The sequence below is a fragment of the Bos indicus x Bos taurus genome, chromosome 4 (assembly GCF_003369695.1).
Source record: "Bos indicus x Bos taurus breed Angus x Brahman F1 hybrid chromosome 4, Bos_hybrid_MaternalHap_v2.0, whole genome shotgun sequence".
Lineage (NCBI taxonomy): Eukaryota > Metazoa > Chordata > Mammalia > Artiodactyla > Bovidae > Bos > Bos indicus x Bos taurus.
In genome coordinates this window covers 24,777,012-24,796,550 of record NC_040079.1, presented here as the reverse complement: position 1 = coordinate 24,796,550, position 19,539 = coordinate 24,777,012, and the positions used below count along the sequence as shown (strand labels likewise).

General features: G+C 41.4%; 1 protein-coding gene and 1 long non-coding RNA gene across 4 annotated transcripts in view; one reads left to right on the top strand and one right to left on the bottom strand.

The window, feature by feature from the left end:
* MKLN1 (muskelin 1) overlaps positions 1–19,539 on the top strand; it is a 380,366-nt gene that overhangs the window by 132,068 nt on the left and 228,759 nt on the right. The window lies entirely within an intron of this gene.
* The window catches only part of LOC113891205, a 50,766-nt gene that overhangs the window by 6,960 nt on the left and 24,267 nt on the right, over positions 1–19,539 (bottom strand). The window contains exons 2-3 of one of the 2 annotated variants that reach the window (XR_003510693.1): positions 7,591–7,726; positions 34–219 (exon numbers count right to left, since the gene is read on the bottom strand). This is a non-coding gene — a long non-coding RNA (uncharacterized LOC113891205). Of the gene's footprint in view, positions 1–33; positions 220–6,089; positions 7,727–19,539 lie in introns of those variants that run through there. The other variant, XR_003510692.1, reaches the window with a different exon arrangement.

Genomic DNA, 19,539 nt, shown 5'->3' with positions numbered 1-19,539 from the left:
ACCATCACAGATCAGTTCACACTGCAAACTTACTTGTTTATGTTTAGGACTTCCCAGAGTTTCAGGATACCTGGCCAAGCCCGTGCAGAGGTTCTGATTGGAAGTTGCTTATGCATTTGCACTTTGTCCTTCTTGTCAAATGCTTCTCATGACAAAGTCTGGGAAGTAATCCCCTTGAAGCCATCTGCAATATCTAATCCAAACTTTGTCACATGGGACCTATGAGAATAAATGTATTATAAACATTGTAGAATTGTCTCTCATCTCAGTTCAGTTCAGTTGCTCAGTCATGTCCGACTCTTTGCAACCTCATGGACTGCAACACACCAAGCTTCCCTGTCCATCACCAACTCCCGGAGCTTGCTCAAACTCATGTCCATCGAGTCGGTGATGCCATCCAACCATTTCATCCTCTGTTGTCCCCTTCACCTCTTCAGAAACTATGAAAAACATGTTTTCGTCTTTTCTCAATATGTTTTTCACAGTTGTCACGACTCCGTAATTGTCTGCACTCTTGCTTCCTGCTTCTCTCATTAACCAATTTATAAAGGCTATTTCATAGTACAGCCATTTTAGAGACATCCATTTGTCCTAATTTTACTCACAGGCAACTATAGCCACTGAGATTCTAGTTTCCTCCAATTATGTTTGTTCATCTTCTTATATAAAGAGGATGATGACATAGCTTGTACGAGGTAATGATAGTAAGAGTCCTGATGTGCGCTCTGTTCTGTTTTTCTAGTTGTGGTGTAAGTTTTCACCTCCCCATCAACACTTTTCTCTTGTAATGTAAGCCATGTACTTATTGTGCGGCTCATGGGATTAAGGGTGCCCGTCTTCATTCATTTCTATATCCTTTCACTCTTCCTGAAATATTTACTGAGTTCCTACTATGTGCCAGATGGTGTGCTAGATGGTGGAGTCAGATCAAAGAACAAAATGTATATGGTCCCTACCCTCAGGGAGATGCTAAAGGAATATTGATAATAATATAAAATATTGATTATAATTGTAACATTTGTATGGAAAGCTTATTTTCCTTTTAGCATTATGGATAAGATTGAATCATCAATATACTTTGTAAACTGAGGTTTTGTTCCTCTGTAAAAACCAACTTCTTTTCCTTAAGGCATTCATTCATACACTCACTGATAATATTCATTAACATTAATTCATTAAATCTCATTGTAAAACTACTATTACCAAGCACTCCGCAGTGGCGCAGTAGTAAAGAACGCGCCTGCCAATGCATAAGACACAAGAGATGCGGGTTCAATCCCTGAGTTGGGACGATCTCCTGGAGAAGGAAATGGTAACCCACTCCAGTATTCTTCCCTGGAAGATTCCATGGACAGAGGAGCCTAGTGGGCTACAGTTCAGGAGTTCGCAAAGAGCTGGACACAACTTAGTATGCACACATGCATGCTGCTGCTGCTAAGTCGCTTCAGTCGTGTCCGACTCTGTGCGACCCCAGAGACGGCAGCCCACCAGGCTTCCCCGTCCCTGGGATTCTCCAGGCAAGAACACTGGACTGGGTTGCCATTTCCTTCTCCAGTGCATGAAAGTGAAAAGTGAAAGTGAAGTCGCTCAGTCGTGTCTGACTCCTAGCGACCCCATGGACTGCAGCCCACCAGGCCCCTCTGTCCATGGGATTTTCCAGGCAAGAGTACTGGAGTGAGGTGCCATCGCCTTCTCCGACACATGCATGCTAAGATTTCCAAATACAAAAATAAAAAGACAGTATTTTTGCCCTTAAGGCTCATAGTCCAGTTGAGTAGACTGGCAAGCAAACCACACAGTACATTATGATAATTGTCATAATGGGGAAATGTGAAAAGTGCATGAGGCATAGAAAAAGAAGGACCTAGAACTGCAATGGAAATGAACTTGGGCAAACTCTGGGAGATGGTGAGGGACAGGGACGCCTGGCATGCTGCAGTCCATGGAGTTGCGAAGAGTCAGACACAACTGATGACTGAACAACAGAACTGCCTATGTAGGTCAGAGAAGACTTCACAACGAAGGTAGCACTTGGACTGAGGTTTGAAGGGTGAATAAGACATTACTAAGCACAGATCAAGGAAGGGCATGAAATGCCTAGCTGACCATCCAAGACTCATGCTCTTCTTCCATAGCATCAAATGTTCTGGGAGTTGGCCCAACCAGTTTCTAATGCCTTATACTTCTGGGGGAATCAAACGATTGGTTCTCATTAATTGGATGTGAGCAGAAGTGATGTACATCATTTCTCGGCCAGGATAAGAGTAGGTGTGCCTTTTCTTCCTTGTCTTTCCTGGCTATTAGCTTTGGAAGTAAAGGACTCTGAAACTTAGAGGATGGAGGAGCTGCAAAATAGAAGGACCCTGGGTGGAAGGTGGCTTGCCACCCTGAACTGTTACTTGACTAATCTATTACATTAATCTATTGACCCTACATAGCTTGTTTGTATAGCAGTGAGCTCTATTTTAATTAATATAAAGTAAACAATATGTGAAAAGACTTACTGATGAGTCTAGCACAGAATACATGCTCAGTAAGTATTTGAAATTGCACGGGGCATACAAATAGACCAGTATAGCCAGAACAGAATACATGATTGGTGAGAGCAAGAGGAGGGCAGCTGAATAGCTAGGCATGGACTGATCTCAAAGAACCTTGAATGTCATGCTAAAGAATTTAGGTTTAATCTTGTGGAAGGAAAGCCAATGAAAATATTGAAAAGGTTAGAGGCACGATCTCCAATAAACACAACACCCAAGAACCTGCTGTGATTTTCTTTAAAGGTAAGGTGGGAATATTAAGATGAAAGATAGGATTTCAGAACCAGAAGGCACCATGGTTTAATCAAACCTCATTTAACAAATGAGGAAAGTGAGACCCAGAGAATTTAAGTACCTTTGTCAAGGTCACCCAGCTAAAACTTGGCAGAGCTGGAGACTAGAAGGCTAGTCTCTTATTTCCAGCCCTACAGCATTGCTCTTTCCACTGTGCCACAGTGCTTCAAAGCAGTGGAGACCAGCTGGTGTGCCTGTGTTTTCAGTCCCCTAATGAAGACATTGGGGATTTGGAGGCTGGGTATTTACCATGGAAGGCTGTCTTCTCTGTAATTCCTCATCTGGTTTGAACCACTATTTTGGAAAAGGTCCATTTTTTAGCATCAGATTTCCCTAGAGGACAATTGGGAATGTGCTCAGTGGCCTGTGGGGTGCCCTTGCACTTTCTGAGCTTTTGTTGGGAGGTTGAGAAGAAAGTAGCAGTGGTTTGAGCTCCTGGAAATGCTCCTGGTCCTTAGGCATCTGGGGAGTAGTTGGCCCTCTCAGTTGGCTGTGGTTTAGCCTGCCAGCAGACTGTCCTCCAGGGGTCACATCAAAACATCTTCCTCAGCTTGTCTCTTTAAAGGGTCAGCCCCTACGACTGGCATTTTAAAATCATTTTCTGTTCATCAGTTCAGTACTTCTGGTTTTCATATACTGATAAGCTGATTCATTATTCAACATAATTATTCTTACTCCATGTGCTATCCAGAGCAATATGACATACATTTGTTTGTTTTTTTAATAGCAAGTGGATGCAAAAGGACAACCATGATGAGGCCAGTCTCAGGGAAGCATGACATGTGATCTGACCTAATGAGGATTGGGTATTATTGAATTATTTTACAACTGGGGGAATCCAGAGCACAAGTTGGGGGGCAGGGAAGGCCATTTGTCCAAAAGTCCCCAAGAAAACTGGGGAAAAATACATTTCTTGATGTTTCTTTGTAATTTCCTTGCTCCTTGTTTTTTGGTTGTATCCTGGTTTCCTCCCTTGCACTGATAGATTAAGGTTAGGATGATAGATCAAATGGTTGCTGCTGCTGCTGCTAAGTCGCTTCAGTCGTGTCCGACTCTGTGCGACCCCATAGACGGCAGCCCACCAGGCTTCCCTGTCCCTGGGATTCTCCAGGCAAGGACACTGAGTGGGTAGCCATTTCCTTCTCCAGTGCAGGAAAGTGAAAAGTGAAAGTGAAGTCGCTCAGTCCTGTCTGACTCTAGTGACCCCACGGACTGCAGCCTACCAGGCTCCTCTGTCCATGGGATTTTCCAGGCAAGAGTACTGGAGTGGGGTGCCATTGCCTTCTCCAAGATCAAATGGTTAGGATGAAGTATTAAGAAAGATAAGATTGTTGCCTCAGTCGCTGAGGAGTGCCTTGGTGCCACCTGAAAACAATGTCTTATGCAGTGGAAAATGCTTGGGCTTTGAAGTCAGAGACATCAGCCACGCTTTAGCTGTGAGACTTTGGCAAATTCTTAACCTCTCTGAGCCTCAGTTTCTTTTTCTGTGAGATGGGAAAATAATGTAAAATATGGGGGTGGTTTTAGGGATTAAATAAGTGAACATATGTAAAACATGTTTTAGTGCTGGGCACATAGCTGGCTCTTAACAAGTATTATTTCCTTTTTCAAGTTTCTGAGAAGTTCCAATTCTTTCCCCCAATCCCTATCCTGGGTTCTGGTCAACTGGTAAAATGAAACAAAAGAGTGAGCAGATAGAGACCAAAATGCCACTTCGATTGTTGATAAAGGCTGTTTATTGTAGGAGATAATGGATTGCTAAATACTAAATGAGTTAGGTCAACTTGTTTACCCAGTCACAAGTAAAATTTGACCAGAGTAGGACCTCTCACGCTGGGAGTAGCAGTGGGAGCAGGAAGGGGACCCTGCCCCCGGAGGGGTAATACTAAGGTGATATCCTCACTGTGGGCAGGTAGATACATAACCTTCTGAAAGAAAGGAGAAGCTAAGCTGAACCTGCCATGTGTACTTTGCAATTCACAAAGCAAATTAAGCCCCTCCCCTAAGGAGAAGGAATAAGAGAGAGGTAGACAGAGGCCACGGAGAAGGCAATGGCACCCCACTCCAGTACTCTTGCCTGGAAAATCCCATGGATGGAGGAGCCTAGTAGGCTGCAGTCCATGAGGTCGATAAGAGTCGGACACGACTGAGCAACTTCACTTTCACTTTTCACTTTCATGCATTGGAGAAGGAAATGGCAACCCACTCCAGTGTTCTTGCCTGGAGAATCCCAGGGACAGAGGAGCCTATTGGGCTGCTGTCTACGGGGTCGCACAGAGTCGGACATGACTGAATCGACTTAGCAGCAGCAGACAGAGGCCAAGAGAGTCAAATGTCCACAGGATGGAAACCTCAGAAGTGTCTCCCTCAGTATCTCCCTTCTCTTGACCCCCTCCTCTCATTTTGTGCTACTTCTTAGCCACACTGCTCATGAAGGACACAGCTATCAGTGTGTCACTGTGGGTAGCCTCAGAGTACAAATGTTGGGGAAAAGGTGGGGAAGAGAAAGGGAGATATTGGGTTGAGTCATTGGGAGAGAAAGAGAGGTGGCCACATAAATCCAGAAAGAGGAGGCTAAATTTAGAATTGGGAATTAGAGGTCTGAAGGGAGGATCTCTAACAGATTTGACCTCTGAGTCCCGGAACCATATCTCCTGGAGATGATTCTCAGTCCCAGCATTGGGTTATATACCCTCTGCCTCAGTTTTTAGTTTTTAAAATGTAAGCATATTTTGTGATTGTAAACTAATATGTGATCACTTTGGAAAATTCAGAAATAACAGAGAAGTATAAATAATAAATCAAAAATAATCCATAGTCTCACCACAAAGAGGAACTAATATTAACTTGGACTATATTTCTATTAAGTCTTTCTTCTATGCATATCATTATACAGATACGGTGATTCTCTCTATACATGTTAAATTTGCATGCTGAATTTTTACTTACTATTATAATCATTTCCCCATGTTATTAAAAGTTCTCAGTAATTAACATCATTTTAAATGACATTTTCCCTGGTTATAAGCAGATCTGGATCAGTCTCTACCAATTTATGAAAATCCCATGGGTCTGGAGAGATCTTCTAAGTGTTTACCTTCTTGAACAGGTGAATAGGGCATTTTCAAAGGCCAGGGCTTTATGGGCCTGTTCATGGTAACTATTGCACTAAACTTGAGCTTCTAGAGAGTTCTCATATTTCTAGCAATTGATTATATAAGTGATCAAAAGATGCCACTCTGCAAAATACAATAATTCAAAGCATAGGCCTTTCTTATACACCACAGCATTGTTACACACTCAAAAAAACCATTGTGTTAGTTTGCTATAGCTGCCATGACAAAACACCTTAGCCTGGGTGGTTTAAACAGCAGCAGTTTATTTTCTCACAGTGCTAAAGGCTAAAAGTCCAAGATGTCAGCAGGTCTCACTGCTCCTGAAACCTCACTCCTTGGCTCGCACGTGTCTGCCTTCTTGGTGTGTCCTCAGATGTTCTTTTCTCTAGGCGTGGGCAGTCCTGGTGTCTTGCTGTGCATATTGAATTAGGGCCCACCTTAAAGACTTCATTTTAACTTAACCTCATTAAAGACCTTATCTATCAATACAATCTATAGTCTTTCGTGAATAGCTTCTTTTGCTTAGCATAACGTTTTCAAAGTTTATCCATGTTGTCACATACATCAGTACTTCATGCAGAAAATGTTCCATTGTATGCATGTAAAACATTTTGTTTACCCATTCATCACTTCATGGACATAGGTTGTTTCCATTTTTTAACCACTGCAAATAACCCTGCTATGAACGTTCATGTATAAGCTTTTGTGTGGAGCTATGTTTTCATTTCTCTTGAGTATGTGCCTGGGAGTGGAATTGATGAATATTATAGTAAGTCCATGCTTAGAATTTTGAGAAACTACCAAACTGTTTTCCAAAGTGGCTGCATCATTTTACATGCCCACCCACAGTGTGTGAGGGTTCCAATTTCTCTATATCCTTACAAACACTTGTTATTGTCTGTTCTTATTATAGCCATCCTTGTGGGCGTGAACAGCTATCCCTTGTGAGGTTTTGACTTGCATTTCCCTAATGACTAGTGATGCTTAGTGTCTCTTCTTGTGTGTATTGGCAATTTGTATAGATTCTTTGGAGGAATTTCATTCAAATTCCTTGCCCATGATTTAACTGGGCTGTCTTCTTATTATTGAGTCATAATACATTTGTATATATTCTAGATATAAGTTCCTTGTCAATATACAATTTGCAAAGGTTTTCTCCCATTCTGTTGTTGTCCTCTTACTTTCTTGATGGTGTTCTGTGAAGCACAAAAGTTTTTAATTTTGAAGTCTGATTTATTTATTTATTTTTTGGTCACATCTGCTTTTGGCAGCATATCTAAGAAACCTTGCCATATCCAAGGTCATAAACATTTTCTCTGTTTTCTTCTAGGAGTTTTGTAGTTTTAGCTCTTACATTTAGGTCTATGATCCACTTTGAGTTAATTTATTTGTATGGTGTAAGGTATAGCCCAACTTCATTCTTTTACACGTGGATACCCAGTGGACACAACTGAGCGGCTGAACTGAACTGAACTGAACCCAGTTGTTTCAGCAGTATTTATTGAGAAAACTACCTTTTGCCTATTGAAATGTCTTGGGTCCCTTGTCAAAAAAAGTAAATTGACCATGTACTTGAGGGTTTATTTCTGGACATTCAGTTCTATTCCTTTGATCTAAACATGAGTTCTTATGCTTTATACCTTGATTTCTGTAGGTTTTTTATAAGTTCTGAAGTCAGGAAATGTGTATCTTCCAAATTTGTTCTTCCTTTTCCAAAATGTTTTGGTTATTCTGGGTTACATTTCCATATGAAATGTAGCATCAGCTTGATGATTTCTGAAAAAAAAAAATTAAAAAGAAGAGAAAAAAGGAAAAAAGAAAAAGCAGTAAGATATGGAGAGGATTGCATATTCTGACTGTTCATTGCTATTGTATAGAAATACAATTGATTTTTGTATATTGTTCTTATATCCTGCCACATTTCTGAACTTGTTTTTATCTTATATTCTTAATCATATGCTTTACTGCTTAATCTGTGTTAAATATTATAAAAAATACAAAAATGAACAAGATATGATCCCTATTCTGAAGAAGCTGATAGCCTAATTCAAGAAGTAAGACATAAACTTATTGAGTGAATAATTGCTTGTTTCAGCAATGTGCAGGAAAGTACAGAATTACCAAATGAACACCACAGATAATTAGAGCTCTAGAAAAGTTCAGGGGATGGAGAGACAATTAAAAGTTAGAGAGTCTGAAAAAAACAGAGTAGAAAGGATCTGAAGGCTCACTGATATGAGCCATCCCTATAAACAAACTTTGAATTTCAATATTTGAGAATCCTAAAAGTTTCAAGAGATCCCTCTGCTATGGATGACCCTCAGAGTTACTTATGCAACATATATGTAATATCCAGATTTAATAAATTATATCAACTTGCCATATTTGCTTAAGGTTTTTAAGCTCTAAGTAAAACATTTTAGTTACAAAAAAAGGCCCTTTCATTCCATCTCTCCTCAGAGATAGCCAGTTTCTTAAAGATAGTGAGAATCCTTCCCACATATGTTTTTACATTTTTGCTACAAATATATACATTTTAGGTGTTTAAACATGTACATAAATGGTGTACATATTTTTCTAGAACTTTTTTCAACATCATGCTTTTAAGATTTATCCATGTGATACTTGTAGAGCTAGTTCATTTTTTATAACATAGTAATAACATACTATATAGTACTGCAATATAGTCTCATTGTATAAATATTCTAGAATGGATGATCTATAGGTGGATATTTGTTATGTCTAGTTTTTTGCTGTTTCAAATTGTTATATAATTAATGTTCTGGTGTATGCCTCCATAGGCTCCTGTATAAGAGTTCTTCTAGGGAGTATATCTAGAATAGAAGTTATTAAGGAATAGACTATGCATTCTCAACTTCGCTAGATTGCTCTCTAGATTATTCTCCACAGATGCTGAACTACTTCTTACTCTCATCAATGATATATGAGAATTTCTCTCATTTTATAGTTTAACCAACAGTGTCAAGTTTTTTTTTTTTTAAACTACACATATCTGGGTCCTATTTTCACAGATTCTGTTAGGGTAACTCTGGAGTGTGGTTTGAAACAGGTGATACTGAAACCCAGTAATTATGAATAAATTTGTATCATTGAGAGCATCAGCTCTATGTACGTATGCACAGTCTAATATGGTGAAAGGGCTCTAGCACTTTGTTGGTAACATCTATATTGGATAGATGGATTTATCTGTACTTAGATCCTTGAAGATGGGTAGAGAAGTACCACTGCCCAACATATGTTGTAGATGTTGGGTGTATAATTGACCAGCCCACTGACTGGGGACTTAAAGTCCCACCTTTGACAGCTGGGTTGATGGGGGACTATGTTAGCTTTCTGGGAGCTGTCTTGCCTTTTACTAGGTGTGTGGCTGGGTGCCAGTTGTCAGGACTTGCATACATGCCATCGCTTAGGGCAGGGTGCCTGTCAGCGATGTCTGCCAGCCCGCTGGGTGGTGTCACTGTGTGGAGCATTTGTGGCTTTTTCAAAGCCCTGAGGAATCTGAGAAGCAAGTGAGGGAATGCTGCATGAAAACAAAAGGCAGTGGAAAGAGTGACCAGCCAGCAGGCTCCAGCAGGCTAGAACGCTCTGTCCTTGTTATTACTGCTTCATGAAAATGCCGCCGGCTTCCTGGCAAGGTCTGGAAGGTAGAGGCTTCTTGAGAAAACAAGGACAAGCGATGGGTACTTTCAGGCTGGAATCTGATTGCCCGGCTTCCCTGTTTTCTAGTGGAAGCTGCAGGGGGAGGATGGGGAACCCTCTGCCCCTTGGTGGGTTTAGGTTGCTCTTTCCCTGTCTGCTGGCTGCTTTCCTGAGTTTTCTCCTCCCACTCATACGCAGCACAGTTCTGGTCTCAGAGGCCCAGCAGGGCTGGGCTGGGAGAAACACTGGGCGGTGCCCCGGACAGAACTGTTCCTCAAGGAGCCATCTGAAGGTCAGTCTAGGGGAGGACAGAGGGCTCCAGCCATAATCCTCCTTCAAGGGGGCGTTGCCACAAAGAAGGGCCTCCTGATTTGGGGTAGTGAGACCAGGGAGAAGTTTCATTCCTTGCCTGCTTTCCTCAAAGCTATTTATGCCCTGGTATCACGCACTCTCACAGCATAGCCTGCCTCAGTTTTCAGAAATGAGGGAGAAGCTCAGGAAAGAAAAGAGTTTTCATTAATTCATTATAGGATGGCTACTTGGACTCATTATTTGACTTGTCAGAAGTCAACCTCTGCCTTCCCTCCTGATAATCTGTCAGTGACATATAAAATAATCTAGGTGCAAAACAGGGAAGTACCCAGCATTCTCTTCCTCTCTTGAAAAGAAACTATGAGGATAATGAATAAAAATAGGTCTTTGTGGATACAACAGGGCTGAACTGAGGGTGTGGCTTGCTTGGCAACAGCTCAAGCAAAGTTATTTCTCTTGGTCCCCAAATGTTCTTGACTTTGCTCTGCCTGATAAAATCCTAAAAGACCAGCTTGAATGTGACCTTTTTTTTTTGGTGAAACTTTCCATCGATAGAGTTCCTTCTGGTCCCGTAGCATCTTGTTTTTATAAAAAAGCATTCATCATGTTGTGTGGCAACTACTAACTTGGAATTACAGCATATTCTATGTGTGTGTATTCCCCCAGCATTTATGGACTGTACTTTAACATAATAGTCTTTTGATACATATTTATTTGATGAATCAGAATTCCTGAGGAAAAAAACAATATTCAGCTCTAGTATTTTCTTAATTATCTTGCCTTTTCCTCCTTGGGGTGAAACTGCAAGCAGGTTTAGCTCCACATGGGATAGATAACACGCTAAAACCAAATGGTTTTTCTTTTTTTTTAAAGGAACTGCTCCAGCAGGAATGGGTGTTTCAGTTCTATCATTCTATTACAGGTACAGAAATTGTTTCCAGGAAACACTGCCATTATTATCTCTGAAAGGCAAGTCAGTGGAAATTGTTATTTTCCATTTATGGATGGACAAATGGAAGCTTTCTTTCTCATTTACCAATTACAGAATGTGCACTCTGTTCAAAGTACTGTGCTAGGATTTTCATGGGATACAAAGATGGGCAAGACAAGGTTCTTATTCTAAAGGAGAATTTATAATCTAGTTAGGAGGAAAAAATATTTGTATGCAAAAGTCACTATAACTAGGGAGCTTTTTATCTGAATCATATGAGTGGTCCAAAAGGAAGTACTAAAGGGAGTACCGAAGGTAGGCAAAAGAATTTCCAGAGTAACTGGGGATATCATGTTAGTCAACATAGCATTTAAGATGAATAGATTTTGCGCTCCTTATTCTCTGTTTGGCCCCTGGACTAGCTTCCTGTGACTGCTGTAACAAATTACCAAACTGGGTGGCTAATAACAACATAATTTTATTTTCTCAAAGTTCTGGAGGCCAGAAGCGTGAAATCAAGGCTTTGGCAGGGCCAGGCTCCCTCCGAAGGCTCTAAGGATGAATCTGTTCCTTGTCTCTTCCAGCTTCTGATGGCTTCGGGATTCCCTGGCTTGTGGCCACTTCACTCTAGTTCTGATTCTGTGGACATGTTGCTTCCTCCTCTTCTCTCTCAGAACTCCGCCTGCTTCTCTTTTATTAGGATACATGTGATTGCACTTAGGGCCCATCCATGTAAACTAGGATTCGTATGCTCTTCCACTCGGGATCCTGAATTCAGTCATATCCTTTGCATGTACTCTAATTTTCTCAGGTCCCAGGCAGTAGCATGTGGATATATTTTTTCGAGGAGCACTAGGTAGCCCATGACAGCCTCCTATCCTCCTATTCCCTGCTCTGTGCCCCTGAGGCTGTTATCTACAGATGACTCGCCTGGGCTCCATTGCCCTCTTGCTTACTGTTGGGTTTAGCCAATGGGAGGCATCAGCAAGTATCAAAGGGTAGGAGAAAAAAAGAGGTTGAGGTATTTCTTCTTCCTTCTGCTTTAGCACCAGGTTCTGGCAGCAGCTATGCCCTTTCGCAGCTCGAGCTCCTTCAGGACTCTCATAACACCTTTTCCATCCCTTGTCTCTTCAGCCCTGGGCTTCTACTCTCGCTAGTCCTTGGGTGCCTCAATACTTCCTACGCTCCAGAAACCCTGCCTACACCTTCGTAAATAGTGTCTTCATTAAATTATTGTCAAAATCCCAGCGGAGTGTGAGTTTCCTGACTGATACAGACACCAGGAGGCAAAAATTTAATTTTCAGAACAGAGATAGACTCAAGTTGCCTCCATCTAAGTTTAAGTAATGACCAGTGGGGACTGGAAGGTGATTCAGCATACAAGACAGCCATAGCAGCTGGATTATCTTGCAGGCTCTTTGGCAGTAAATATCTGTTGCTTTGTGCTCTAATTATCTGCTATTATTGTGACTCTATTCTGTTGCCCTTGCTACTAAGTACTTTCTATTCTTTTCTCTGTCTCACAGTTTCTATTGCTCATGGTTTCTGCTGCTACGTGATGTCAGCTTTCTTCCCTCTGTGAATCTTTTTGTTTCTCCCCACTGCTGACTCCCTCTTTGTATTTCATATTCAACCCTCCAAAGGGCCTGACTGGTTTGGCTACTCACCATCAAGTATAGGCAGTTAGGAAGAACTTCCTCTGACACGTTGTCATATGAGCATAAGTGTACTGCTCTAGGGTAGGTGCCTGCTCCTAGACTAAATGGTTTTGCTTGAAATGGCAGAATAAATTGAAACATAATTCAGTGTTCTGTCAATTAGATATCCACGAGAAGTGGTGTGGATCACAATAAACTGTGGAAAATTCTGAAAGAGATGGGAATACCAGACCACCTGACCTGCCTCTTGAGAAACCTTTATGTAGGTCAGGAAGCAGCAGTTAGAACTGGACATGGAACAACGGACTGGTTCCAAATAGGAAAAGGAGTATGTCAAGGCTGTATATTGTCACCCTGCTTATTTAACTTCTATGCAGAGTACATCATGAGAAATGCTGTGCTGGAAGAAGCACAAGCTGGAATCAAGTTTGCCAGGAGAAATATCAATAACCTCAGATATGCTTATGGCAGAAAGTGAAGAGGAGCTAAAAAGCCTCTTGATGAAAGTGAAAGAAGAGAGTGAAAAAGTTGGCTTAAAGCTCAACATTCAGAAAACGAAGATCATGGCATCTGGTCCCGTCACTTCATGGGAAATAGATGGGGAAATTGTCAGACTTTATTTTTTTGGGCTCCAAAATCACTGCAGATGGTGACTGCAGCCATGAAATTAAAAGACGCTTACTCCTTGGAAAGAAAGTTATGACCAACCTAGAAAGCATATTCAAAAGCAGAGACATTACTTTGCCAACAAAGGTACGTCTAGTCAAGGCTATGGTTTTTCCAGTGGTCATGTATGGATGCGAGAGTTGGACTGTGAAGAAAGCTGAGTGCCAAAGAATTGATGCTTTTGAACTGTGGTGTTGGAGAAGACTCTTGAGAGTCCCATGGACTGCAAGGAGATCCAACCAGTCCATTCTAAAGGAGATCAGCCCTGGGTGTTCTTTGGAAGGAATGATGCTAAAGCTGAAACTCCAGTACTTTGGCCACCTCATGTGAAGAGTTGACTAATTGGAAAAGACCCTGATGCTGGTAGGGATTGGGGGCAGGAGGAAAAGGAGATGACAGAGGATGAGATGGCTGGATGGCATCACTGACTAGATGGACATGAGTTTGAGTGCACTCCAGGAGATGGTGATAGACAGGGAGGCCTGGCGTGCTGCGATTCATGGGGTCGCAAAGAGTGGAGACGACTGAGTGATTGAACTGAACTGAACTGAGAAGTGGTTATGGGTGTGGCAAGCATTCTGACACTTCCCAGGGTGGTTATCAAAACTCACAAGTTCTTCTGTTGCCCAGTTCAATAGCAGAGGCATGGTGGTCTCTGAAAAGCACAACACATGTTGGAAAAAGCAAGCAGCCCAGAATAGCTAATGGTGTAATTAAAATAGAGAAACATTATCATTGGCATTAAAGCTGGAAATGTAGCTCACAACAGTTTGTGGAGGGCCTTGAGTGAAGATTTGTTTTAGAAGGAACTTTAAACATTATTTTATGTTCAGTGAAAAGCTACTGAAGGTTTTTTGAAAGTGGGAGAGCAAGATAAAATCAGTTTTTAGGGCTATTTATCTGATGGCAGTGGTATTCAGATTGGATCAGAAGTAGGAAAATGTGGAAACAGAAAGACAAATTAGGAAGGTGTTATAATAGCATAAGTTAGAATAATGGGGAACCAAGCCAGAACAAGACTGGGAAGAGAGGGGACGTTCTTGTAAGAACTTCAGAGCAAGAGTAGATTTAGGATTGAGGCTGGTTTTGAGCCATTGGTTCAGAATATTTTTACTATCAAGGGTGGCGGTATGTATTTGGAGGAATACATGAAATCTATCAGACATAGTAATAAGACTGACAATATTTTTACCAGCTATTATCTTTTAGAATACATTTTTTGGAAGCTTGGTGTTGAGCCAAGGGAGGGTAGGACCTGGTGGTTCCACTGAGAGAAATTGAGTCTGAATGTCTTAGCCTATATTTTCTAGAAAAACAGACCACAAAGCAAGAATTAACGCTAATGTTTTATTTAGAAGATGTAATCCTAGGGCAGTAAGAGTAAGAGAAAAAGGGAAGAGAGGCTGAGAAAGCGAGGAAGTGATGCAAGGTGATGTTTGAACAATCTACAGAGGCGGCAGGTGCACCTGCCTGTGCATGCAGAATCTCTCTAGACATTCTGCGTGGCAAAAACATGCTCAGTGGAGGTGAGACTAACACTTTTTACCCCCAACATTTCATTTTGAATACTTTCAAACCCATGTAACTCAAAAGAATGATATAATGAATGACCCTATACTCTTCACCGAGATTCACCAATTGTTAACACTTTGTCACCTTTCCTTTATCTCTTTCTATAAAGATACACTTTTATCCACTGATGCATTTGAAAGTAAGTTGAATACTTTATGAGGTTGCACTCGAAATAATTCAGCATACATCTCCTAAGAATAAAGGCATTCTCCTACATAACTGCCAGAGAAGGCAATGGCACCCCACTCCAGTACTTTTGCCTGGAAAATCCCATGGATGGAGGAGCCTGGTAGGCTGCAGTCCATGGGGTCGCTAGAGTCAGACAGGACTGAGCGACTTGACTTTCACTTTTCACTTTCATGCATTGGAGAAGGAAATGGCAACCCACTCCAGTGTTCTTGCCTGGAGAATCCCAGGGACGGGGGAGCCTGGTGGGCTGCCATCTCTGGGGTCGCACAGAGTCGGACACGACTGAAGCAACTTAGCAGCAGCAGCAACATAACTGCAATACTATTTTTAGACCTAGGAAAATTAATGATTTAATATCTTTAATTCCACATTCAAATTCTTCTAATCTTCAAAATATCTTTTATAACCATCTTTTCTTTTTTATCCAAGAACTTAATAAAGTCCATACATTGCATTTGATTCTGTCTCTTGAGTCCAGTGCTCTGAGGTAGACATTTAGCAATGCTCTATGGCATGGCCTCTAGTCCTAGTTGAGGAGTAGAGAGAGAAGCCAGAAATTCATGGTGTGTGGCTGATGAGCCTAGTTGCTCAGTGGCAACCAAGGGGGAGGGCCAGGCTGGGAGAGTGGCAGATAAGCTCCAGCCCCAGGTAGCAGGATTCTGTGTACCCAAACAAAGCAAGCTAGCTGCAGTCGTGGCTGAGACAGAACTGGAACCACCTCCAGGAAGATAGTGTTCTGAGGGTTACAGAAGGAATAATCAAAGACAAGTACATTCCTAGACAGCATAGAATAAATGAGTCTCAATATGGGCTCTGGAGACTGGCAGAGCTGTGCTTAAGTCACAGCTGTATATGATCTTAGGCAATTTACTTAATCTCTTTAAGCCAGTTTCTTTACTCACAATATGGGGATGATGATACTATATAGCTCATGCTTGTAAAGTATTTGGCGTGATGCTTGGCATACAGTAAATGCTAAGTAAATTATGGCAATTACAGTCATTAATATCATTCTTGGATGACTGCGTAATCTTCCCAATGCTTTCTTTTCTCCTGGCTGACTCTGCCATGTGCTGCTCCTAAATCTGTCTTGAGCAGGTTGGGTGGCTTGAGCCTGAGTCCTTTGTTACTCTCAGGGGCAGCTAGCTCTGGATCACTCCACACTTTGGGTCATGGAGCCCCACTGAAGTGATTCCCTAAGGTCCTGACACATTAAGCCCTAAGAAAGTAGCACCAATAACCCATCACCTTTGGTATGTAGATAGGACATATTTTATATAACCATTTGCTTTTAAACATTTTTTTTCCCTTCAAAATAGAAAAATAATGTTGCCTTGGTACCCCAAGACAGCACAGTCAAATACATAATAATTGCTAGATCCACATTATAAAAAGGTTCCTATTAGACTTTGAAAACAGAAAAGATCACTCTTACACAAATGGCATTTGATGGGACATCATCTCTAAATTGGAGAAAGCAATGGCACCCCACTCCAGTACTCTTGCCTGGAAAATCCCATGGACAGAGGAGCCTGGTGGGCTGCAGTCCATGGGGTCGCTAGGAGTCAGACACGAGAGCAACTTCACTTTCACTTTTCACTTTCATGCATTGGAGAAGGAAATGGCAACCCACTCCAGTGTTCTTGCCTGGAGAATCCCAGGGACGGGGGAGCCTGGTGGGCTGCTGTCTCTGGGGTCGCACAGAGTCAGACACTACTGAAGCGACTTAGCGGCAGCAGCAGCATCTCTAAATTATATATATCAAAATGTCTTTGTTCCCATAAATTGAAATCCTTTTGACTTTTCATAAGTGTATTAAATTCCAAGAGGAACACATATCTAAAGTTTGCAGGACAACAACAAAAACAGACGTATCACTCTTTTATTCAAAACCCCATATCACTCAGAATAAAAATTGAATATTTACCAATGGCCTTTAATGACCTATGGGCTCTAGTCTTCAGTTATTGGACCTCATCTTTTAATAACTAGGAGGCAGGAGAGCATACTCAGGTACTTAAGAGCACCAAATGTCTCTAGAAACTAACTACCTGAGTACCAGTTCCATCTCTATCATTTGAGAATTATGTGATTTGGAGACAGTTATTTAACCTTCCTGTGTCTCAGTTTCCTCATCTGGAAAAGAGAAAAAAACAGCACCCATGTCACAAGGTGTTGGGAAGATTAGTTAATATTTTTAAGTGCTTAAAATAGTGCTACTAGTAAGTGTTAGTTACTCAGTCGTGTCTGACTCTTGGTGAGCCCTCTGGCTGTAGCCTGCCAGGCTCCTCCCTCCATGGGATTTTCCAGGCAAGAATACTGTAGTGGGTTGCCTATCTAAGTGTTAGATAGATAACATACTTCCTCTTATTCATTATACTCCAGCCACAATGGCCTCCTTTCCACGCCTCCAGAAGGCCAAGCACACTCCTGCCCAAGGACCTTTGTATTTGCTGTTCTCCCAGATGGCCACATGCCCAAATTCCTCTCCTCCTTCAAGTCTGCTCAACTATCACCTTTTAAAGGATGACAGCCCGATTTAAAATAGCAATCTCCTCCTGTACACCCCTGCTTTGTTTTTCTCACTGCCACTTATCTACTTTAATACTCTATACAGTTTTCATATTTACTTGTTTTTCATCTGTCTCCTCCAATTGGAAGATAACAAGGGCAGAAATACTTATTTTATCCTCTGATGTATCTCAAGCGCCTAGACCATTGCATGTGCTAGATGCTTGATACTATTTTTGGAATGAATGAATGCACTGTTTTCAGGTAAAGAGTCCACATATTCTGAACATTGATTTGTTAAATGCGATTCCTATGCAAATGCAAAAGTTGTTCCTAGGTTGAGTAGATAAGATCTCCTTCCCACAATATTTTTTAAGAAGTTAATTAGCAAACCTTTTTTTTTCCCCTTAAATACAGTAAAGGTAAATTTTAGCTGAAACTTAGGTAAAGCTACCTTAATTAGAAATGAGCATATTCTGAATTAATAAAATTGATCAACTCCTGATTAACTGCTAGTGGACTCTGGCACAGTCATTTATCTAACATGACCTAGAAGTCATGGCCTGTCATCAGGATATGGAAAGAAGAGAACTAGTAAACACTTGGTCTAGGTTAGATAAGCTGCTGGGTCAAACCTATGAGGAAAATATTATCATCCCCATAGTATAGATAAACAAACCAAGGCCACAGAGGCCCCAAATCATATACCTGATAGGTGATAGAGCCCATATACAAAGTACTGGCTTGCAAAATCCATGCTCCTTCTAGTGTCTCACTTTGAGCCTCAGATTTCACATTTCACATGTAGTAATATTACTGGGCTTCCCTGGTAGCTCAGCTGGTAAAGAATCCACCTGCGATGCAGGAGACCTGGTTGATTGCTGGGTCAGGAAGATCCCCTGGAGAAGGGATAGGCTACCCACTCCAGTATTCTTGGAATTCCCACTCCGGATTCTTTATGCAGATGGTAAAGAATCTACCTGCAATGTGGGAGACATAAGAGACTGGGATTGATCCCTGGATTGGGAAGATCCCCTGGAGGAGGGCATGGCAACCCACTCCAGTATTTTTGCCTGGAGAATCCCCATGGACAGAGGAGCCTGGCAGGCTGCAGTTCATGGTGTCACAAAGAGTCGGACATGACTGAGCAACTAAGCACAGGACAGCACAGCACAGTAACATAACTAAGGCACAGTTATTATGACAATGAAAATAATATAAGTAAAGTAAAACACTCAATAAATGATGGCTTTTTTTTTTTAAATGATTATACTTTGGCAATGATGAGGAGACTTACCAGAGCTTCTCCAGGGCAAAATATATGAGCCCCAACTTACCTGGACAAGCGAAGTGGGTCTTATGGGATAGATTAGTGGAGAAGTAACATTTTAAGAAGAATTTTCAATTTAATGCAAATTTAAATACTTATTCTACTTTTACTTGCTAAGTTGACTTTGCTTAGTCACTCAGTCATGTCTGACTCTTTGCTACCCCATGGACTGTAGCCCACCAGGCTCCTCTGTCCATGGAATTCTCCAGGCAAGAATACTGGAGTGGGTTGCCATTTCCTCCTCCAGGGGATCTTCCCAACCCAGGGATCAAACCTGTTTTTCCTGCACTCCTGCATTGGCAGGTAGCTTCTTTACCACTGAGCCACCAGTTTCCCTATAGTTGACTTTATGGACTCTAATTAATGAAATTTGAGACAGTTCGATCACCACAATTCAGTCGGTTGTATCAAAAGAAAAAGTCACATATTCAAAGTGATTTGAAAAGTTGGGAGGGAGAGGAAAGAAGAGATAGGGGAGAAATGGGAAAAAACAAATCTTTACAGAAGAATGCCAGCTCATAAATGTTGAATAATTGATGAGGGTTAAGAAGAACACTGTTGTACAATTCTCAATATAATAACTTATTCAATCAAGGACTATCAGTGGATGATAAAACCTTTGGGTAAAGGGTAGATGGGTGTCATGGGCTGAATTACGTTCCCCAAAAAAGGTATGTTGAAATCTTACCCCCAGCCCTCAGAATGTGATCTTATTTGGAAATAGTTTTGTTGAGATGTAATTAGTTAAGATGAGGTCATA